The 13,516-nt window shown below is 41.1% G+C and overlaps 1 protein-coding gene across 1 annotated transcript in view; it reads right to left on the bottom strand.

The window, feature by feature from the left end:
• Positions 1–7,441, bottom strand: part of LOC132567361 (dentin sialophosphoprotein-like) — a 49,825-nt gene extending 42,384 nt beyond the window's left edge. The window contains exon 1 of the mRNA XM_060233036.1: positions 7,307–7,441. The gene's annotated coding sequence lies outside the window, so the exon portion shown is untranslated. The remainder of the gene's footprint in view (positions 1–7,306) is intronic.
• Positions 7,442–13,516: the final 6,075 nt, after the last annotated feature.

Below are 13,516 nucleotides of genomic sequence, written 5' to 3'. Positions count from 1 at the left end.
TATTAAATTGCAGATGGGGGTGCTGCAGATGCCCCATTCATACAAGAGAGAGGGAATGGCTGCTACCAAGAGGCCTAGGCTGGGAAACTATGGGGAAACCTCCCATGCAGAAGCACTCTTATCACTGTGCTGTACTGGGAAGGCACAGCAACCATTAGGAAACTACAAATGCTTCTCCCTGTGAGGAAACACAGTTAGGCACATGATGTAACCCATACAGTTTTGTAGTTGTTAGCAACAAACAGGGACCAGGCATGTCTACATTTGCCAACAGGTGGTGTGGCAATTAATCCCCCTCCGCCCTCCTATACTCAGTTAATGGAACATGCTCAGTGTTGCAGCTTCCCCTAAAGTAGGCTGGTTGTTCCCAGCAGCCTAGCAGTTCAGCCTGTCCCAGGAAGAGGAAATAGAAGGGTGGGGAAAGGGCTGCACAGATCTTATTGTTTTAAGGTCCACTTTGAATCATTGCAGGTAGTTGTGGGATTCAGGATCCAAGTGAGAAGAGCTGTAGCTTCCCAAGTACAGCCTGGAAATCTCTTTTGCTATTCCAGTACCTGTGAGCTTTAATCTGGATTTACAATATATATATATATATATATATATATGTATTATTTATGTGTAGTCTTTTCTGTTCTGTGCATCTTTATGGATGCTGATGATATCTGTAACCAGTAATTTTCTTAAGAGTCCTTGCTATGTAGTAAGAGCAATCAGACTGGAATGAATGAGAATTCCTATGAAAACCTCCATGCTTTTGTTTATATAAAGAGTATATATTAATGTTAAAGTGCATCTGTTGTAATGCCTTTCTTATATTTGTGTTTAAATGTGTTACTCAGAAATACATGTAGTTGCAGCATTTTCACATTCTTGATAATAATGGGTTATTACGGTCCAAGTAGATTGAACCTGCCCACTCTCCCTACATATATTAGGATCATTGTGGATTACACACAGTTCTAGAAAGTCCTATTGGGTAAAGCCTTGTTTTAGGGAAACAATCATACATTTAGAATCATCTTCCTTTCAGGTAAATATAGTACACTCTACAATGTTCTGGTTATATTCTGAAAGTTTGGAAAATGAGTCTTTGTGTTTTTTTCTGTTGTCTATTCTGTTTGATGATTCAGTCAAAATTATATATGCGTTATAAAACACAGGAAAGGTGAAATGAGAATGAAAGGCAGCCTTTGTGTAAGACCATCAATCATTTCAGAAACTGGATACAAGCACGTTTAAAACTGCCTTTCTGAGACAGTTAAAAAAATATATTCTCACCAACAGTGGGAAATAAGCTGAAAAGAGTTTTAATTGGCACATGTGAACTTGGCCTTAGGTAACCAGGAAAACTCCTTCAGGAATTTCCAATTGAAATGCTAATAAGCTTGTTATCAGGTAGAGGTAGTTTTGCTCTCTCAGATAAATGACTTAATTCACACCCTGCCCAGCTCTAATTGGCATTTCACAAGTTCTGACTCTTTTGTCTCATAGGGTATCGATTGGTTCAAGTCCAGGGACGGGAGGAGCATCCCAGTCCAAGATTCTTTTCAAGGGGCCAGGAATTTTACTTCTTTTACTGACTCCCAATCCATATTTAGGATGCAGATGGAGCTGCTCATAAGAACATAAGAGAAGCCATGTTGGATCAGGCCAACGGCCCATCAAGTCCAACACTCTGTGTCACACAGTGGCAAAAAATTTTATATACACACATACACCGTGGCTAATAGCCACTGCTGGACCTGTGCTCCATATTTTTATCTAAACCCTTCTTGAAGGTGGCTATACTTGTGGCCGCCACCACCAGTGCTCTGGGGGGTACTTGCCATATTGAAAAGGCCCTAACTGACTTTGGGGGAATTGGATAACTAAAGCACGTGTGTGCCTTTTTTTCACTATATCATAAACTAGCAAATGATATTAATGCATCCTTTAAGAGCCCTTACTCCTCAGAAAATGCCTAATTTAAAAAAATAACCAAGGTATGTTCAAATCTATGGATCATAGTTAGGGTTCATCATATTGTTTAAGGTGCAAATTGTAAAATTGTTCTAATACTTTATTTTCTTCTTTTTATGGTCATATTGATTGCTTCCACACAGGGGATTTCTTTGGACCATCCATGCAATGTCAACTCTGAATCATCCGTCCCCCCAAATCATCCATTTTTCCCTGCTTTGCTACAGTAGTCTTTCTAAAGAATGGTTCAATATGATATTTTGGAGAAATTAACAAAGTACATTTGCATGCTTCGTAGATGGAAACATGTGCATTGCTGAAGGTTTCATCCACATTAGTACCATTTTCCTTGCTGCAGTCCCACCACAGCCACAATTCTCCCTCCTCAGCATCACAGAAGGATTTTATAACACTTATAGCCATATAGTCATTATTGATTTAATGAAAAAAAAAATGAGTGGCATGAAGAGAAATGGCAGTTGTTGGAGGCTAACTCAAGGGAAGTACATGGAAAACTGCAGAATGGATACTCCATTGCTGTTATAGACATCACTGCACTGACAGTGGCAAAGAGCTCTACACAGAAAATAGTCACTGTGTGCAAGCAATCATTGTCATATATTACACAGCCTATAAAACGCACTGAAGGAAGCTTATATTTGTAGCTTGAATGCTGAAGGGCATTATTTCTTGGAATTTTTAACTACCAAGGGAAAAACAAACACTGGTGCTAAATTATAGGCAGAGCCGGATTAACAATTAGGCCAAGTAGGAACTGGCCTATGGGCTCCCACGCCTTTAGGGGCCCCGGGCTGGCTTTTCCTCCCATTCCCCCGCCCCCCGCTTGCAGCCCTCTCAGCTTGCACAAGCAGCCAGCAACTGAGCTGCTATTTGCCCGACTTGCTTGGTATGGCTGCTGCTGGCATTGTCGCCAAGTTTGCCTTTCTGTGCCTCTCCCCTACAGTTTAGTAAAAGGGGCTTTTAAGAAGGTGCCTGCAGGCTGCAGCAGGGCTGTGGGTGGTGAAGCAGGCCCTCAGACTCTGAGATAATTTGCGAGGGGGCCTCCAAGATTTTGACTGCCTAGGGGCCTCCACAGGGTTTAATCTGGCACTGATTATAGGGGAGAAAGAATCGGAGAAAACCTTTGAAAGGGTTCGTGGACTAACCTCTAAAGAAAGGAAGTATAAGGAGTACACTACACAGGTATTAACTTCACCTGAAGCCATTTTCCAGAAAGGACTACTTGGAAAAACCATTTGGGGGGACCCAAAGAATGAGATAACCCTGAGCTGAGAAACTAAAAGGCATTCCTGACTGTAATTGCCAAATAATCCACTACTGCTTAGAAAGAGAGAGAACACCTTGAGAAGAACAGGAAATTCTTTGCAATATTTGAACTGCTACATACAGAACGATATTAAATATTTATATTGAAAGTGTTCAAGCGGTTGACTGGCAAGAAAGCACAGAAGAGGTGAGAAAGTGTATCGCCCCTTCTCCTGTGATTCCTTTGATTGTGTTGTTTAAAGAGCAATCTTACCAGATTGCCTCCCAACAGTCTAGTTGGGGAGGAGATTCAAGGGAGGAACATGAGTGGTACTGAGCACACATTAGAGTTGCTAACTCAGGGGTTGGGAATTTCCTGAAGATTTGTAGGTGGAGTCTGAGGAGGGCAAGGTTTGGGGAGGAGAGGAGCCTCTACGATGAGGTTTAAAGGCATAGAATCCACCCTCCAAAGCAGTCTTTTCTTCCAAGGGAACTGTTCTCTGTAGTCTGGAGGTCTCCAGGTCCCACCTGGAGATTGGCAACCCTATATCCCCCTTTATTTAGACTGATTGGGGAAGTTGCACCCATAAAAGCTGATAGACTCATTTGGAGAACATTTCTAAGAGGGTTCTGCGTGGCTTTTTGCTGGCTGGTCTGAACTGACTCACGCTCATCAGATGTCTTGGTGGCAAAATGTAAAAGGAATGGGAAGTTTCAATTTCAACCTTGCATCTCAGGACACTAATGAAAAACCTGCTGTATTAAGCTAAACTGATCCTTTGAAACACTAATGTAATGTGAATGAGTACTTGGGAACTGCTTTGAGTTAATCTTGCTAATAAATTCCTATAATTCCATTTCTGATTACAGTTCAGTCCAAACGTACCTTAAAACAGAAGATGGTAATGATGTGGTTTCTATCCCTTGAGCAGTGAGCTCAGCTCCCCCCTCCCCCCCACCAACACTGGCATCATGACATCAGATGTATGGATCAGTGATCCCAATGGTGATTCAGTTCACAACCTTGTTCCTCTACCTTACCCTCACCCTGTCTCCCTTTTTCTTTTTTAAAGTATCTAATGTACTTACTGCAGTGTACATTCACCTCCTTATTTTGTGTTTAAAGATGGAAAGAAGTAGTTGTGACATTACGGGGGTGAGCTAATCCATGCTGTGCACACTTCCAGTTTCTGCAGACAGCTGGCAAAACTGGTTTTAATGAAGTCATTATTTTTGTCCGTCAGGAACACAGTAACTGTTCATGCAGAATGCGTAATTGCTAAAATTACGTATGTCTATGAGGGCTCTTGATATTTAAAGAAGGAATTTGTGGCATTCAACTTAGCCTGAAGGACGTAGTGAAAAAGAACTTGTTCAAGGTAGTCAGTAGATTAATATACTCTGAAGTAACACAACAAACCCCCCACAAAGAAAAAAAAACCCACAAAAAAAGAACATGACATGCCTTCAGTTTTCCAGTTCTATTCCTAAAGCGGAAAAGCAATGCACAGCCATCCTGATGAAAATGTATAGCCTCTGAAAAATTACAATCATTTTTTTAAAAGTCTAAACAAAAGGTTCACAAACGGTATACAGTTACAGAGGAATGCTGGGGTGTGGCCCTCCCTTTTTGCACCCTTCTCCTGAACCTTTAATGGTTCTCTAATATGCAAACATTCTGCAGCTGAATCTTTTCCTGGCATGGAAAGAGTTCCAGGAAAAGCTTATTCTGCCTAATTTCTGCTAGGGTTGGGAGTGGGGTAGGTTGACTGTTATTTAGCACTTTAAAAATGCTGAATGAATGCTTCGTTGCTGGAGCTGTATAATAAGCGAGAACACAGCCACTACAGCCCTCCCCCATTAAAAGTTACCATACAGGGGGGAAAGCATGCAGACAAAATGCCCTGTGCTTTTAATAGAGACTTACTGAGATATTATTTACCCTGTGATTTACCTCCATGCTATGAAAACTGCCAAGTTCTACATATTAGGCTTCTATTAAAAGGACAGGGCATTTTTCTCTAGGATTGTTGGCAACCCCGTGATAATCAGGTGAGTGGTGTTATTTATGGCTCATTGATCAGATTGGGTGCCCTGATCATTCTTGCACAACTGCATTCTGCATAACTAAAACTGCAGCAGATGTATGTGCTTTCTGGGAGAAGTATTGCATTGTCCCAGGCAGAACACTTTGTACTCTGAGTGCTCAAAGGAACATTCAGTATGCCAACAGCACAATGCATACAAGGTTAATCAAATGCAAAAATATTGCCCAAATACTGCAGAATACCTCCATTGCAGGGGAAAAAGTAAAAAAGCGATTTCTTGCATCTCTTTGGTTTAGGCCAGATCACTTTCAATTTCTTTTTCTCCCAACACAGCAAGATATGCAAAATCTAAAACCCTCCTCCCTTCTCACGTCACAAGCCTCCCCTCAGACTAGGGTTCCCAGCCTCTCAGTAGGAGCAGGGAATCCCCCTCCCCTTCTCTCATTTCCCACCATCACTCTAAAAAAGGCTGTTGTGCTAGCAGCATGATGTCACTTGGTGGGGGAGGGGAGTTTTACAATACAATTTCCAGCAATTTCTAGATAGATGTGACACACACACACACACCCATGTGCCCCTTAGTCTCCCTCTGGTTACTAGGCCATGCCTGGCAATCCTTCCTCAGACAGAAGTGGGAACCCTTAAAAAGCTTCAGTCCCACACTACAGAAGATTTTTCCAACCTCCCACTGATGTAGAGATGAAGTCCAGTGACCCCACTATCACCAGATCATTATCAGAAAGATAATAATGTGCACTGAGACCTATCTGTTATTTAATGGTTAATTCAATTGTGTTAATTTTCTTTGTTGCAGTTATTGAACAAGTTTATATTCTTTATTCCATTCCCCCCCCCCAGTCATTGATTTCAGTGAGAAACACATTTCTGCCCAAAATTCTTTTTCTTTCCCTACCAGTTGGGATGCCATTTTCAGGGACTATATTCCTCACCTGATGGACCCTACCTGCAGAGAGAAAGCACTTCTATTCTCCCATTTACAACAGGCACAGGGGGGAATGAGTGAGATTTTTTTCTTTTCCAGAAAGAAATGTAGTATTTTTAAAAACCACTGTGAAAAGCAGACAGTGAGGTGCCACAGGATATATATTTTTTAGAAATCTTATTTGTGATCCTTGAGAATAAATGGGGTGTATTTCAGATTTTGATTAGTTAATTTATCTACATCCATCCCTACAGAGAACCAAACTTCCAGAATAACCAGCATGAGGTTGCAGTGATACCAAGGAAGTACATTCCATAAACTCCCATGAATGTAGGTGTCAGCACTAGTAGGAACAGGTCCTCAGAGTGTTCAGGAGAAGGAAGGGACACAGAAGCTTAAAGTATTTTGCAGTAGTGTTAATCCAGTACCCTACAATTTTAGCCACCTATCTCCCTGCTCTTGGGATGTTCAGCTCTGTGGCTTTCTTGGTTCTGAAGTGTCTGACAAGTTTGCCCTGCTCTCTTTGATGTTGGGATGGTCAATCATCAGACATGCATCTGTCAACAGGGATTTCTGGGTCTAGTACAATATTCATACTCAGAACTTTCCCTTACTTTTCCCAGAGAAATGGAGACACAAAGGCTTCCATAGAGTCTCACATGAAGCATAGTTTCAATCACAGCAATCTCCTCTTTCATCAGCTGGTTGAACAGCAATGTGCAAGAAAACTCTGGCATCAGTTTACACAAAAAAATAATACTGATCCACACCTAAACATCTGCTGCTATGATGAAAACAAATACCTCCGCTTCTAGTCCCCTACATTTTTAGATACATAGCAGCAACTGCTGATTAAATTCCATATAGAATGGATATCAAAGATACAGCAACAAAATTTAAACCCCAAATTTTGTACAATGCAATCCTAAACAAAGTTACATCCTTCTAAGCCCATTGACTTCAACAGACTTAGAAACATAGAAATCTGTTTAGGACAGCATTGTTAGACAAGTCACTAAGTACAACCCACCATCTATGAAAAAGGATGATACAGACTGAGCTGTGCCTTTGCAGAATTCCAGGAACCTACCTTAATACCTGTTCCCTAGTTCAGTCAGCCTCGATACCTCTGTACCCTGTGTGCTACAGCCTTGTAGTGTAGAACTGTATGGGAAATGTGGCAAATAAGAACGTAGGAGGATGAAACAGTCACAAGGTGGAGATGGAAAGCAGCCAATCAGCAACATGTGCATCTCCACCTCCATAAATTAAGAGCATGTCTGGTGAAATTATCTCTGGCAGTAGTCATTTCTGACCTTTAAGCCACCTTTCTGTTGAGATTTGCACAGCCTGATGTGCTAGTAGCTGAAGTTTAAAAAAACCCAAACACTTTCTCACATCAACTTTTAGTTTCATGTTCCTTATTACTAGCTTCAGTGAATGGGGCAATCTAGTACCCTCAGTGTTGTTTCAGCTTTTTTTTAATGCTCTTTTTTTTTGGGGGGGGGGGGAGGATGTTTATATGATTCAATGCATTTTGTGTGATGTTTAGGTAAACTGAATATTCCTTTGTCAAGAAACACCCAAAGTTTTGTTTGGCTTTCAATGTCCCTGTCTTTCATTTCTCAACATCACTTTAAAAAAATGGCTGTTGGGCTGACGACATGATGTCACTTCTAGGGGGGAAACCACAATTCTACCATAGAATTTCCAGCAATTCCAAGATGTGACATTTATTCCCCATGCCCCACAGTCTTCTACTGTTTGCCAGGCCATACATTCAATTATTCCTCTGTTCTGTAATGATCAAACTAGACATTATAACATAGATGGAGCTACTACCACTTTCAGTCTGTTCCATCTTGCTTGTACCGTCAGACACAAATAACATGAGATATGCCTTCACCACACTGCATCGCTTTCCTCATCAACCAGTGATTCCAGGAGTCCTTCAGCATGATAATGCTATAATATATGTTGCTTGTGTTGGACATGACAGTGAAGAGATATGCAATGTGGCAACTCATAAACTGTCTAGATCTTATTATGTGGCATTTTCTTTTATTAAAAAAACAGTTATGAGGGGCAGTGCCTGCATCAGCAGTAGGTAGGGTGGGACACAAGACTGAGACCAACCTGTGCTGTAAATAATTGTGTGTATTTTTCCTCCCACTGCAAACTTCATACCACAGTAAAGTGGAGAATGGCCACTATTAGTTTATAGTGATGGATACTAAGCTCTCACCAAAACCAAAGGACAGTTTGCTCACTCCATTCACAAACATTCCCTCTCACTTTGTTAATAGCAAATCACTGGACATCGAGGAAAACTTTCGGAATTTCTGCATGTCAGTGATGCAGCATGAAAAAGGTTTTACAAGCATTGTGTTTGCACAAACGTATGGATTGTTGGTAGCTAATATTTGTGGCCAGTGCTATGATAATAGTGCCAAAGGAGTTCAAGCCACTATTCTAATAGGGAAAAATCCTCAGATTTTCTTTGTATCTTGCTTTCCACACTGCTGGAATCTTGTATTCATACATGTTGCAAATATATCTGGAGAAACAAAATGATTTTTTGTAATATTCCATGGTTTTGGAGGGGTAACAATTTTTTTTTCTGGCGCAATAAAATGCTGAGAAGTTGCCTTACAGCATTTGCCCAAATGGACCTGAAAGCTGTCTCAGACATCTGGAAATGCTGCATGTTGGGGTTGATACTGTCAAACTAGTTCTGCTGCAGTTACCACAGCTAGTAGGTGCTTTAGAGATGCTTTCCCATGGTTCACATCTTGATTATTATGGGTACACACAAGCATCTTAGCCATCTTTGTACCAATTAGGGCCTTCAAGGCAACAAACAGTTTAAAAAGATAGCAAGTTAAACAATACATATAAAGCTGACAGTTAGAGATTTGGATTCTGATATTTGTTGGAGGATTAAATCAGTTATCAAAAATGTAACTCTTGGTTTTAAAAACTGAGTGATGCATTTCTCAATATTAAAAAAATAAGTTTTTATTGTATTAGCTATGACTGGTTTCTATGATGACTAAGAAGAGAAGAGATTGGATTTATACCCCGCCATTCACTCATTCTCAGAGCAGCTTACTATCTCCTTCTCTTCCTCTTCCCACAACAGACACCCTGTGAGGTAGGTAGGGTTGAGAGAGCTCTTTCAAGAACTGCTCTTAAGAGAACACCTCTGAGGTAACTGTGACTGATGCAATGTCACACCAGCAGCTGCATGTGGAGGCATGGGGAATCAAACCTGGTTCTTCCACATTAGAATCCGCCAGGGCCTTTTTTTTGAGCAGGAATGCACAGGAACGCAGTTCTGGCTGACTTGTTGTCAGGGGATGTGGCCTAATATACAAATGAGTTCCTGCTGGGCTTTTTCTACAAAAAAGCCTTGCGCAAAACAATGGTGACATCAGGGGTGTGGCCTAATATGCAAATGAGTTCCTGCTGGACTTTTTCTACAAAAAAAGAGCCCTGGAGTCTGCACCCTTATCCACTACACCAAACTGGCTCTACACCAAACTGATCCTGTGCCAAGTGATAAAATTAAGTTCCCTTCTGTCTATTGGATGGTTCCAAATGAAATCTTCAGCATGTTGGGATTGTTCAACTGCTTTTGGAAGGATGTGCATTGTCCTCCTCACTTTCAGTATAAGAGTGAAGAATTTTTTTTCGCAGACCCTTAGTCTCCTCCAGAACAATATTTGTATTGCTCTTATACAAAATGATGCCAATTTTATTGAATAGTGCTCATTTAAAAGACAACCATAGAGGACATATTTTCTTCTCTCTGGCTTTATATAAAGTAATAAAAATAACCAGGGGTGGAATTCTAGCAGGAGCTCCTTTGCATATTAGGCCACACACCCCTGATGTAGCCAATCCTCCAAGAACTTACCAAAAAAAGCCTTGGAGGACTTGGCCCTGAAAACAGCTAAGAAAGCAAAATTTTGTACCATCTTTACTAGAGTAAACAAATTGGCATGGCAAAGGGAGTGGCTGAAGAAGAAATGATAGTGCCGAAGGAGAGGAGCCGAATGGAACAGCTGTGGTTAGAGGCAAAAGAGACTGTACCAAAGGGAAAGAGGGCCCCCAGTTATGCACTGTTGCCCAGAACCCAAGCAAACCTGGAACTGGCCCTGACGAAGGAGCCCAGTTTGGATCAGGCTGTTGGGGGGAGGGGGGGTTAAGTCTTTTTCAACTATACTTCCCCCCTCTGAACAAATTGCCTCTAGAGCTGCCTTAGCCATGGTAAAGAAAAGAAGACTAATGCCTGTATTGTACTACCCCCTTTCCATCTTAAATATCAGCTTTGGGGATCCAGTACAAAGTGCGGGTCATAACCTTTAAAGCCCTATATGGCCAAGGACCGACCTACCTGAGGGACCGTCTCTCCCCATATGAGCCCCAGAGAGCACTGAGGTCAGTGGGAAAAAACAGACTGAATATCCCTGGGCCAAAAGAAGTCAAACTTCAAAGCACCCGCACTCGGGCCTTTTCCGCTGCGGCCCCACAACTCTGGAATCAGCTCCCAGAGAAGGTGCGGGCCCTGCGGAACCTAGACCAGTTCCGCAGGGCCTGCAAGACCGTCCTCTTTAAACAGGCGTTCACCAATGACTAAATTAATGTTTACCGCCAGATTAATAATGTTTACCGCCAGTATCAGATCTAGGAATGTTTTAATCATTGATTGGTTTTAATGTGAATTTAATATGAATTTATTGTTTTATTATTGTGTTGTTCACCTTAAATGTTGTTAGCCGCCCTGAGCCTGCTTCAGCGGGGGAGGGCGGGATACAAATAAAATTTTACATTACATTACATTACTTATATTGAAGGAAACCTTACCTCTGTAAGTGTTATTGCCTCTGTTGAAACTGAGGTCCCCTACAGCAGCTTTTTAATTTCAGTGTAAAAGACAATATCTAGAAATCTAGCCACAGATATAGCTGAAATAATTTAGTCATAATAAGAAAATATGTGATCACTTTGAACTTATAGTAAATGCCACACTGTCTAACCACAAAGTTAAGTGTAGTGTGTGAGCTGACCCTTCCCACAATAGTGGTGATGCCAGTTCTTGTGTCCTTGAAGGACATATGCAGAACTTATTCCCTCAGTCAGGGTGTGCACTATATTATGATGTGTTTTTGAAACGAATAAATTCTTTGTGACTTAAATCAACCATAATGATTATTTTTTCCACAATAGTTACCCAACACAAAACAGAGCTCGTAGATAAAATCATGAAATATAATTATTTAGAAACATATGCAAAATATATTTGTGTCCCATAGATGTGGAATGATGCACACATATGTTGAAAGGGGTGAGTGGACTCTATATACCCTTATATTCCCCAATCCAGCTGTTAAAATATCTTGTGCCTGTCCCAGGGAAAGAACTAGCAATGGTGTTGCTCATCTGGAAAACAGAACTGGGATGGTTTACTGGCACCTACACTACCTTTTCTGTCTAAACAGCTAATTCACTGTATCACCTTTTACCTGACCTGGTCTACCTGCGTGGGACTTCTGCTGTGGCCATGTATGAGTCCAGAGCTGGATCAATGTCTGAGTTTTTATACAGTAATGTCAATGTTTCAATTTGAATTTCCATTGCAAAAGAGATATTCTCTCTGCTTCCCCACAGCCCTCCAATATAATTTAGTTGAGAGGTGGGATGATCAGTTGAACTGTCTTTCTTGGAAAGATGTTGCTCCTAGAAGTATTTTAAAAAATCAGCAGTCATCTTTTACAAAGGATATTGAACAATAAAGGCAGCATGATTCCCCTTTCTGAGAGATGCTGTGTCACCTCTGATTATTGCAATCTGCTGCTCATCAGGATATAAGTACTTCCTTCTCAGTCTGCTTTTATAAGAGCCACCAATGCATCATACCTGGAAGGGATGGTTTAGTGGCACCCACAGAAAAGATCTGTTGCTGATGTCATGTAATATAATAGTAGCTAATAGCTAGAGTGATCAAATCCTGCTCCAGAGACATATGAGTGATGTCCTCTGTGTTGTAATGCTTGCTTAAGGAGATAAGCTTTACTAAGTGACTGCAGGTCACCACACAAGCACACATCTAAGAAACTTCTTGGGTCTCTGCATCAAGCAAGTTTCAAAGGGTAGTCCATATGTGGGGAGCTTTGTCTCTCAAAAGTTTATACCCAAAGAATCTTGTTGGTCCCTAAGGTGCTACTGGACCTAAATCTAGCTGTTCTAATAATAGCACACAGGTCACTAAGGAAATAGTATTACACCATGTGTTCATTTGAGGTACAACAAGCCAAATTATGACAATATTCCATTAAAAGAAAAATTCAGGTGACTGGCTATGTTTGTCTGAAGCAGCAGAACAATGTTTGAGTCCAGTGGCACCTTTAAGAGCAGCAAAGATTTATTCAAGGTAGGAGCTTTTGTGTGTGAAAGCTCATACCTTGAATAAAACTTTGTTGCTATTAAAGGTGCCATTGGCATCAAACTTTGTCTTGTTAAAAGAATGACAGCCAACCTAATTAGGTCTACTCATACATAAATTCAATTTATTAAATAGGATTTACTCCCAGAAAACTTAAGGCTACAATCCTAAAACCATTAGCTTATGTGAAGAAATACCTTTTTCCTCTTGGGAGGTTTGATATGATCAAAACTTCCATTGTATATTTAAACATTTTCCCCATCTGGCCAGAGAATAGCCAGGATGATTGTGGGGTGGGGGAGATCAGTTCAATTGCTTCCCAAACATACCTCAGCTCACCTTCATAAAAATGCTAATTAGATCTAGCAGGAGAAATAATGGGTGGGTCAAGCTCTTCTCCTTCTCCAAGCAGGGAACAGAGATTGGGAGGAATGAAATGCTAGAGGGACTTCAGGAGAAGCCTCTTTGATCTGGTGTGACTTGGTCAGTGGGTGAAGAAACAGATATGATAGAAACTCCTTACAGCAGGAAGGGGGTCTCTTTTCCTTGGGTGCTGAGGCTGTGAGAGGAGCACCCAAACCTCTCCATTGGGAAAGCAGCCATTGACCATGTGCTTGTCTAAAGAGCTGGAGCCAGCTTCAAGGTAATGCAAACTCTGTAGAGTTCTAGAACTACTAAACTAAAGTGCCTGTCCTATATTTTAACATCTAATAGGGCATGTATTGAGAGAGGGACAGAGGATTAGTTTTTACCCATTCCTTTTGGATCTTTTGCTCAGTCTGGTGCTGTGCTAAAAGTATCTGAGTATCTTAAAGCTCTGAGACTCCAAGTAAAGGACTCCAGCCTCTTATT

This window comes from Heteronotia binoei, chromosome 2, assembly GCF_032191835.1.
Source record: "Heteronotia binoei isolate CCM8104 ecotype False Entrance Well chromosome 2, APGP_CSIRO_Hbin_v1, whole genome shotgun sequence".
Lineage (NCBI taxonomy): Eukaryota > Metazoa > Chordata > Lepidosauria > Squamata > Gekkonidae > Heteronotia > Heteronotia binoei.
This window is presented reverse-complemented; position numbering and strand designations above follow the sequence as displayed.